Here is an 11,152-nt window from a genome sequence, read left to right as displayed (position 1 = left end):
AACACACTGCCACGTCCGCCCAGTGGCAACCGGAGATTGCTGCATGAGAAGAGACGTTTCTCTGGCCCTGGACCGGACCAGACTGATTTGTGGGCCACCTTCACCGGGCGCGGAAGAGCGAGAGAAACTTTCTCGAGCCCATCGACCATCGAAAGTTGATCCGGCGAAGCAACGACTCACTTCCGTGGTGTGGCGTCTGGCAAAAACTTTTGCTCCCGGTTTCGAGGGAGCAGCATGGAGTTCCGGGTGAAGAATTGAAGAACGGTGGCCAGTGCCAGAGCAGTGGAGTTCCGGTAGCAAACGTCCGACGGGGTGCCAGTGGACATAAAATAAACATCACATACCCCGGACCCGGAGTCCGCCCAATACTCACGCCCAGGAAGCAGATCATAGCAACAAAGTTCCGAGGTGCCTAAAAGAGAAATTGTATTGATTTCATGTTTTTTGGGTAATTTTTAAATTTAAAGTAAATCATAATCACTAATAATTTTTAATTAATAATAATAAGGATAATTTTTAAAGCAAAAGAAAGGAGCCTCTATGCAGATTATTCACAGTGTTCCAATCGCTGAAGTAGCGATCAAACCAATCCACGATAGGCTTCGCTCAGCGTCCAGCGGGAGGCATATTTCCACTGGATACGAGCGTTGACTCAACCGTTGGACCAAACCCGAACCCCCGAAGTCCCTTGGAGGGGCCTTCGTCCGTGCCGTCGCCATTTGCGGGTTCTGGTTCCGGTTGAAGCACCAGCTAAAAGTTAAGCAAGAAAGTAGCACACCAAAGCTATATATTTTCCCAAAACTCGCACCAATCGCGTGGCCGACGACGAAGGCGTTATTGGGTCCTAGTGGCCACCGGAGTTCGTCGCTCCATCCTGCCTGCTGCCAACCGCCGCGGTGACTCTTGGTAGCTACTCCTCGTAACTCTTTCTTTTGCCCGCTGGAGCTCCACCCGAAATCGGCGAAGAACGGGACACCCAGCGCGCCGGCTGTCCGTTGGGTGCGGTTTCCGTGCGAGAGCAAGATGAAAAGTTTTGGTACCCCCCATCCCCCTCCCCCCGCAGAATTTGGCCAAACATCACCCCGCCGGATCACAGGAGCCACTATCCGGTGGTTAGTGTTTCTCCGAAAGGTAACGGGACCGACCAAAATGGACTCCCAATGTTTTAGTCCCGGGGTTTCGCTTCGGTGCCTTTTGGAGCCGAAGTTTTCGGGGGGGCCGGTGGTTTAGAATTAGCGATGGGTCCGGTCCCGGGACGGAGCACGAAGGTGAGCGGGTTAAATATTTTATGAAGTAAAGTTAGCTTTCGAGTACAGCATTCGTTAAATCTTGGCGCGGTTTGGGAATGGTGCTAGGCAGTGTTGACCGGTTCCTGAGCCAAAGATAGGTACGTTTTCAAAGCCAAAGGCACATAAAGTAGTTCAACACAGAAACACTAGCTGAAAGGCTGCGGATGACATCATTCAATTGATTTGTAATAAGAATTTTTCTTTCATGGAATTATTCAAACACTACGCACAATTCAAGGCTTTGGTTTGTTTTGGGGGTTTTCCGTACATATTTCTTTTACTATGGCGAAATGGGAACGTGAGAAAAAGAACAGGTTACCAATAGATACTTAATTGCATGTAATTATTTGCGTCTGGTGAAATATTTCACATATCATACTCAGGAACTACTCGACCAACTTGTGCCATCTTTATCGGCAAGCATCCTGGTGATTGTCTTCTGTGAATTGAGTTAGAAACAATGGCACTCTAGCCATGGGCGAGATTTTTCAATTCTAATACGACTATCGAATCAAGAACGAAGCGCCCTCACAATATCATTAAGATTGTAACAACAATTCTCATTTGAACTTTTATTACTCGCGACGGTCCGAGTTCTCCGTTCGAATTTGTAGTATCAATTTAAATTACAATTAAAATCCCCTCTAAAACTCCGAGTCCTCTCTGGCCTTAGGTTTCGATTGCCAAAACTGCCTGCAGCCGTGACCAGGAAGTCTCGCGTGTTGGTCTCCGGTTCCGTTTCTGCTCCTGTCGAGGCTGGGCCGACATTTTGTTCCTTCACCACGCGCTGGACACTCTGCAAGTGTGTCCGCCCGAATGGAAGGGGAAGGCTATACAACGATAGCCCAGCGAAGCACGGCCCAATGAACTCGGAGCGACCCCCGGCGAAGGGTGTTGTGTTGGGCTCACGCGACTGACCGGCCGAAAGGTTTAATTAAACCCTTCGACCCCCGGCTTTTTTCCCGTTTCCGTACGGCTAGGCAGCGGAAGGTCCTGGTGCCCCGTGTCCGGACGTGGTGGTAGTGGTACTGTCGACGGTCACCGAAAACCCCTTCCCCGGGCCGTGCCGTGCGGATGACGCAGACGCTCCGGGTATAAATAATAGATTAAAACTTCCCGAAAGGACAATATTTTAGACAGTTTTGGGATGACCCTTTTTCTTTCCCGCTTCCCGGGCTAATTTACATATTTTCACCATGGCCGTGCGCGGTGCCACGGAGCCAACGGGGTTCGCTTCGCTGACCATTCGGCCGACGACGCCGAGGAATATCCTTCGCAGTGGGCACATGTGGCCCGTGCTGGTCGCCGGATTCAATTTGTAGACAGCTTTTTAATGGACCGACTGATTTATGGCGCAATGGCCTCTGGCAGCCCGGGGCTGGCCGCGAAGGTCGCGGCCAGGAACGTGCAGAACCCCCGTGTAACCGAACGGCGAACCCCGATTTCCCGGGGGTTCTGCTTGTGGTGCGGCAGTAGCAGCAGCAGCTGAGGTGCTCGAGGTGGCCGCGACCCGGGTTAGGGTTGCCGTAAATGTTTTCTTCCACAAAACTAGTCGTTAGCAGCGTCATCATCATTATCGTCATCGTTTCCGGTGTAACGGAGATTGGCTAGGGAGCATGCACTCCAAGATGGCGATACGGTAGGTTTTCGGTTTCCCTCAGGAACATATTGCTCGACGTTTTAGAACGATGCACTGTTCTTGCAATCTTCCCGTAAAAAGACATTTATTGTAATACCATGACATAATTCGTTCTTCGTCCTTTCGAATGACGGGGGTGCCATTTTAATTTTTAATCACCGTAAAATGGGAACCTGATTTTAAACGGCCATATTAAAATCGATTATAAAATTCGATAGACAGTTGAAGGATTCGTTACTATATTTGCAATTACTTGTACAAACTTTGGAGACTCTGTACAACAATGACGCGGTACTCAGAAATCAATGTACGAAAACGAACGAAAGAACCGCTTGCATTCCGATACAAAATAATAATCGGTCGTTCGCCGTCGGTTTTAAGCTGCAAACCCTTCTCTACGACGAACTGCTCGATCTGCTCCTTGCAATAATAATTTTATATCTCGTTCCACGCGCATCGCCCTCCTTGGGTCCAGACCGTCCGCAGGAGATGGAAATATAAACAAGAACAAAGAGCAGGAAAGAAGAAACCGGAGCGAAACTACCGGCACATCTAATATGAGGTTCCAGCGAGATGGAATCAAAAGATCCGGGACCTCGTCAGCGGGAAAAGAAATCCTTTCGAAGCGAGCCGATGCCGGGCCATCAGCAAGACAAAGCCTACACTAGCACCGTGGCAGGGCACTGGCGATAAAGGTACGGCAGGACTCGCTACGGCTCCCGATGGTCGTCAGTTTCTCGAACGAACGCTCGGGCAAGCAGTGGAATGCGCAGCCGGTCTCTTTACCCCCGGAGGATGTTGTGCCTCGGGATGTTCCCGTTTCGTCCGTTTCGACCGATCGAGATACCGGCAGCGCCACCGATGCGACCCTTGGCTCGCAACGCACGTCGCCGGTTGTCGTCACATCGTTCGTCAACCTTGCAGCATTCAGCATTTCTCCGAGCCGGGTCGGGGAAAAAAGCGAAACGGGTCCTTTCTGCTATTACCATTATTGGCTCATTCTTCGCCCATATATGAGCGCACGGATATGAGGAGAACAATTTTCCAATATAATTTTGCTCACATTGCACACCCCGCAGTGGCCCTGGTCCACCGGGGAAGGTGTGCTGGGGTGCGGTGGCAAGGAACGCATCCTCCAGCGCTGAAGGGGGGACCCTATCGGGTTACAGGCATTTAGCGACAAACCAGACGATGTTATTTGTTTGAAAGAATGCAGAAGATAGAAGGAGTCCGCAGTCCTTGGAAGCGGCGACACGGCACGGATCGAAAAGTGCTTCCCTAACAACTACCCTTTCAAATGGTGGACTGCAAGCCTCGTGACTAGATAATGTTAACAATCTTTCAGGTTTGCGCAGAAAGATGGGAGAATGAACGATTCGTTGTTAAGTTTATTGGGAAAATGTGAGAAGAGATAATATGGTTATTTTTATGTTTAGTTTATTTTAAACTCGCCACACGGTGGTTAAGATATGTAAAAAGATGTAAATGTAACAGGAAGCCATATTCGAAAATAAAAGCTTTTCCGACAATGATATATTTTAATATGAAATGTTTCGTGAGCTCTAATTTGTACCAAGTTTTGATATGTTCCAAATAGAAAGGTTTCAGCGAAAACCTCCTAATCAAATGTGAAATATTTCGTATGGAATTTTGCGCGAAACTTTGCAGGAATGATTTTATTATAGTTTGGGCTGCAAATATGCGTTGATATTATTAATTCATCTTAAGTTCATCATCTTCTGTCCCTTTTAAAGTATTTTTTTTCATTTTCGTCACGTTTTGGTACATAATTTACAGTAGAAAATTTGCAATAAACATTCCAAATGCTAACTATTTCACCTTAACCATTAGCAGACCATCTTGCTGCCATTGCTGACCACGAAGGAAGGGTTTAATGTAGTCAAATTCCGTTTACGAAAACCTGCATGGCGCTACATACCGCATTGAATTTCCGCTTCCGAACACGCTCAGATTCCGCGTCGGTGGTGTCGCCTTTAAAATCGCCCGCTGGCTTTGGGCAATTTTTGCGAAAGGACTATTCAAAGTCCTGCCCCACCCAAACCCGGGGACCTTCCGCATAAAATCCGAACCGAACATAAATCCGGTGTGCATCCGCACACACGGTAATGAACCCATTCTGTTCCGTCCCGTCCCGTCCCCCATTCGAGGGCCGACGTTAATCTCACATGCGTCGCTGTTCTTCATTTCCATTTGCGCGTTTCCTTGCGCTCTCCACGGCATGAGGGGGAAGAGCGCGGGGAACGCATTGTCACGTAAACACTGCCCACGACCGGCGTGACTCCTAATGATTGGAGGCGCCCTCGTCTTGCTGCCAAAAATCTCACACAGAACGCCCGACGACGACGTGGAGGACGACGAATTTAAAACAATAAACAGAACACTCGACAGGATGCCGACCGGCGCCGCTACCGACGCTCCTTGACGCCGGTCGGTGGCCGGTGGCGGCCGGACGGGCGCAGGACCCCCGCTCGCTTAGGTCCTTTCGCTTTTGATGTGTGTGTGGGTTTCCTGTTGGCTCCGACGGCGGCGGCAGCGGCTCTAGTGCGAGCGGCGGGAGGTCCTTCGCCAGACCGGCCACTTGAATGGACGGCCTGCCTGGGGGACCTTCGTTTGCCCGTCCCGCTCGGTGGTGGTGGATTATGGAAGGACGGCTTCGGAGAATAATTTATTCAAACAGACCCTCCGACTCCGAGAGGGTGGGCGAGAGCGCTGGCCAATTTGCGCGTCCAGTGCGCGGGAGCGCGGGATTTTCCGGGCGACCGGGCCAGATAGCAGCGCTCTTCGGGCCAAGTCCTAATAATCGCCAACATGGCCGCCCAGCCGAGGCTACCCTTTTGCGCAAATTTTATTTCGCCCAAACCACAGCCCGCTGGCCCGCTGGATGTCATTTCCGGATGATGGTTTTGATAAGTGGCCGTGGTTCGGCTGCGATTTGTGGCGATGGTTCCCACTGCCGGCCATTGTCTGCCACTGGGAAAAGCAAAGCCCCGTCTCGATCGCCCACGCCAGCAGGACCAACATAAAAATGATTTATGTTTCGCCGGCGTGGGGCGACTGCACCACCAAATCACTGCTCTGTTGTCCTGGCGCGCGCGCCATTCGGTCCCTCGTTGATATGCTCGCATGTTCCGGCCCGGCGGACAGGCGGAATTCGGGGGGAGAAATTAAAATCGAAATAAAGCACCTGATCACGGAGCTTAAGTCATTTACATTAACCGGCTGAGGGTCTGGTTGGCGGCACTGGGTTGACTGGCGAATGCAACGGGACCCGCTCTGTGCACTCTCAGACCCTTTGAGGTCGATGTGGAGTCGATGCTCACGCGCGGCACATCAATCACATCGGCCGCACAACCCCTCAGCCGGCAAGTCGGCGCGTCGGAAGAATGCGTCTGAAGTCGTAGACCGCCAGTGCGGCCAGTTCGGTGCCGAGTTTTGAGTCGATGAGCTGTGGTGGAGTCAGCGGCTGGGAGAGGATTTTGCTAGCTGCGTTGACGTTTGTTTGCCGTGAAGAGGACCGCACATTACTGACGGTCGGTTGGTCCTTTGTGCCCTGCTAATAGGTGTAAGTGGGTGTAAACGGCTTTCATATGAATTCCGCAATAGTTCCAGTTGTCGGTTGTTCTGAATGCTTCAAACGCAATTAGAAACCAGTACCAAGCACAGCCTTTTGTGCAATATTGCTAGTGATATGCAAAAAAAATGAACAATTTTTAAAATAACACACGAAACATCCAAAATCGAAATATCGAAAAAAATTTAATTTGTACACAAAATATGTTCCAAAACTTGTACACAATGTTGAATGCAAGGTTGTATGCAATCTTGATTGCGAAGCTTGCATGGAAAAATTGTGTAATAATATTGCATGATACGGTCGAACAATATTTTTAGCAATATTTCAGTACTATTCATTGTTTTCCAAATATTTTCCGGTGCCTGATTCGTGTTCTAGTTCTTCACAAAAGGTTGCATAAAACATAGCATGCAATGTTGCATGCAAGTTTTTGAAGACAACACTTGCACACAATGGTACGTGCTACCTACCAGTCGCTTCTGTTCCCCTAGTCGTTTTGCGGCGCCAGAAAACCGATTTTTTCGAGTCAGCACGGCAAATTCTTGACGACTTTTTGAAGTGTTTTTTTCTGATTAAAAAAAATTACCAGGCACTGGCAGTGTAACGGAAAGCGGAAACACTGAAACGACTAAGAGGTGTCACGTCAGGTCCGGAAGAAAAGCGCGTGTGGCGTTTGCCTAAATCCATATTCCCTGAAGCTTCCGACGGAAACTGGTGTTCTTTCGAGCATTAGTACGAGTCTTACCTTACTTTCCTCCCCCTTTTCTTTCGGTGGCCAATTGTTTTCCAATTCCAGCGGAAATAAAGAAAATTCTAACAACGGGTTTTGCGGTTTTAAGATAAAATGTTTGCAAATAAATACAGACCGAGGGTCTTAAGGAAAAACACTGCAACAAACAGCTGGCGGAACGATGGATCAAGAGAGATTAGCCCGATCTGCTACCCGATCTGCTACCTGCTACCAAAAGCAATCGAAGCGCGTTCGGAATAAACAAAAATGGAAAATAAATTAATTTGATGATTAAACGAAATTTCGCATTTTTTTGATTAATTGTACATCAATTAATGGAACGCATTCCAGCTTTATTGCGTATAATCTATCCGATGCTTGTGTCGAATAAACCGAACCATACCAAACCAACTATCGAAATTTGTGAAAACCACAGGAATTAATTCAAAGTTTTAAGTTCGAATTAGAAGTCAATCGAAAAAGTTTGGCCATTTGTTTGGTTGGTCCTATGTTCTCCACTATTTGGTGTACTGTAAACGAAAGCCAACCGGTAACCTAACTACGGTACAATCTATCCAACGAGTTCGATGAAATATTTCCCTATTCGCCGCGCGTGAAATATTTCACTCGAAATGCGTAGAGCAATCGGTTACCAACAAAGGGTCGCTTGAATGGCGATTCCCGCATTGCATGCTCTCCTATTACCCGAAATATCGGTCGAAATGTTGTTCTGTTTGAAGAACATAACCCAAAAGTTCACAACAGTTCGTCACACTATCAGCAACTGTATTCGCTATTTATTGGGACTGTAAAACCATGAGACTTCTTCGCTGAAGGCAACCCCATTTTCATCCCGCTAGTCAGGCTTTAAGTGCGTCGAATGGCTCCGTCGAATCGTTACAGTGTACCTTTACTGAAGCGAGCCTCATAAAGTATGCCCGTGAAACCGTAAATCTTCAAAAAACCCATCTTATCTCCCGGACGAAGGCCGACCACGGCGATCCATTACAACCGCCGAGTAAAGCGTAGTGTAGTCCGGGCCGAACAGCGTCCATTTTGAAACTAACCTTCTCCTCCTACGCCACCGCTTCCTCCTACCAGATCGTTGCTGACCACGGGGCCGTCGGGGCTGTCCTTCGCCGCTGTGTAATGGTTTTCCCCTTTCCGGTTCATTTGTTCGCGCGAAGGACGTAAACGGAACGTGTGTGCTCGGGTGCCCCGAACCCGAACACGTCGGGGCTTCGAAGCCATTGGTCAGCTCTCGTGTCTGGTCACCAATCTGGCCCATCCAACCAACACACACGAGTCACATTCCTCCGGGCCAGCGCGCGCCTGCTAATGGATTTCGCCATGTAGCACCGAAACAACAAGGACACAGCAGGCCTGCTTGGGCTGGGTGAGCTTTGAAAAGGACGACCACAGCGCAATGGTGCGGCGCTGGACAACACAAATGCCTTTCGGGCACTCACACTCACACACGCAGGTACGGACAGGAGGAATTATGAAAAATAGAATCCCAGCATGTGTGAGGGGCTGCCCGCTGTCCTGCGGAATCCTTTTAGTTCCAATCGGAGCAGGACTGAGAGGGACAGCTACGAGAATGAGTGAGATAGAGTACATGTCATCCTCGCTAGTATGTGTAGGCCACACGAAGGGTGAGTAAGGATATCCCCACTACATCGCACACATGCAGCTTCCCCTGCAGGACTCACTCTCTCTCTCTCTCGCACACGTGTCCCGTCCTGCCACTACGTATGCATGTGTGGGTCTGCTTAACGATCCTTGGAACATGCACGGCACACACATCGACATGCGTTAGGCAAACACACACGCGCACCCGTGTCCATGCATGTGTTAGTGTTTGGCAAATACATGGCACTGTTTTCTTTCTCCTTCTCGCCGGTGTTGCTCTCTCTGCCCAGTAAGTGGGGTGTAATAAATTATTAATGCCCTCGCGTGCGCGTGTGTGCTGGTCATCGTCAGGACGATTGGGAAAGGGTTGCGCCCTTTCCCCGCCGTGCGCCAGCCCAAAAGTGGAAATTCCGATTGGAACCGGACCGTCTCCGGCGGTGTTTTCTTTGTCCGAAACTCCGCCCGAAGCGATCCGGGGCGAGGACGCCGGCGGCGGTTCACCGCGGTCGCTGGCCGATCGATTTAACGCCTCTCCCGCAAGGCGGAAGAACCCCCGGACCCAGACCAGGCGAGACGCGGAGGACAGTGAGTAATTAAATCCGATGATTTTCCGAACTCTGGCGCTGGCAAAGGAGGCGACGGTCGAGATGATGATGATGCCGGCGGTAATCAGCACTTTCAGTGGGGCCGCGAGACGCGCTTATGCTAATGCGTGAACATGAGTGACAAATGACGACACGCGCGATGATGGGCTGCGCGGGTATTTGTCATTCGCTCACATAATTAATGGCACCGGGCCACCAGGGATTTCATTGTTTCAACATTTCGGCGCCACCGGCTTGCTTAGATCGTATTTGGCCCTCCGCATTCGTTCGAAAGCGATCTAAAACGCTGCGGGGCTAGGTAAAACGCCTAGCGGTATGCAATCCGCACGACGCGCCTTCCCGCCAGGTGTGGTGTGGTTCGGACCTCATCTAAAGGACTTACCTGCGACCCGCGACCCTTGGAAAAGGATTCTGGGCGCGCCAATAAAAGAGCGAGAGTTTGTTTTTAATTTTTGTAAACATTGATAGTTTTTATTTACGTGTTTTGTTTTGCTGTAAGTGTAAGTACGCGCGCGCCTTTCGCTCGCCCTCGGTCCGCTCGGTTCGTTATACAATATAAGTGATTTTATTACTGTCCAACTGCTACTACCATTACACGGGCCAGTGTCCGTTTCTGATGCCCTCCCCCCCTCGGATGGTGGCTTGTTTCAGTTTCTTTTGGTTAAATGTTTCAGAACGAAAAGAGAACACTTTAAAAGTCAACACCTGTGGGGCGGCGGTTGTCGCGGGATTTGTGGATTCCGTTTCTGCTTCATTTAATTGCGTGTCGACAGCACTTTCGCTTGACTGTTTTATTTGCTACTTATTCGATTTGTGCTCTCTCTCTCGATACTGTCCACTCTGCGCGCGCTACGTTTCTACTTCCCTCTCCCGTTACGTTAGGTAAAAAATGCCCCTCGAGTCCCGGGTGGCCTCCTTGAGTCCTTACATGCAGTGTGTCACCCGACCGACCTTTTTGACTTTTGCCTCGATTTGCATCTACGCCTCTCACCGCGATTTGTACATTTATATAAATTCATAAAGTTTAATAGGAATCCGTTTTTGTGTGTTGTTTTGCGCAAATATTTTCTTCTTCATTTGCGCCGCGTCGACCGGCAGCGGCGGCGACGCCGGTCATATCCACCTTTTTTGGTTGGTTGCTCTTCTTGCCCTGTACACTACACGCTCACTACTCACACGTCCTTCTATCACGTCCGGGAATGTGTGCAAACCCCACACGGGGACCGTGAACACAGAAAGGTGAATGGAACGAAAGCAACCAAATTGTGGGTTAAACGATTAAAAAACTGTCTTTATTGTTGTTTTGCGATCATTACACAGGTTGCACGGGGAAACAGTTGCACTGCATCCACCGCAATCGGCCGATTGCAGGGGATTGCCGGCAACTGTTTCGGGGGGGGGGGGTGGGGGTTCAAATAAATAGGACTCGCGGTTCCACTACTTCGGGAACTTACAAATCACCACTAAAAACGGAAGGCCCCACAACGGTTCGGATTTATCATTCTTTTGGTCAGTCTTAACGTAAGTAGAAGGAAACAAGTGAGCGCCCCAACCGGAGCGTGGCGCTCTACAGATCTGAACCCGCGCGAGTCCGAACGGGAAAACGAAAAGTCTAAACAAGGAATTCATGGGGGACACGCGCGGCACGGATGACGCTACTAC

The sequence above is a fragment of the Anopheles bellator genome, chromosome 2, assembly GCF_943735745.2.
Source record: "Anopheles bellator chromosome 2, idAnoBellAS_SP24_06.2, whole genome shotgun sequence".
NCBI lineage: Eukaryota > Metazoa > Arthropoda > Insecta > Diptera > Culicidae > Anopheles > Anopheles bellator.
This window is presented reverse-complemented; position numbering follows the sequence as displayed.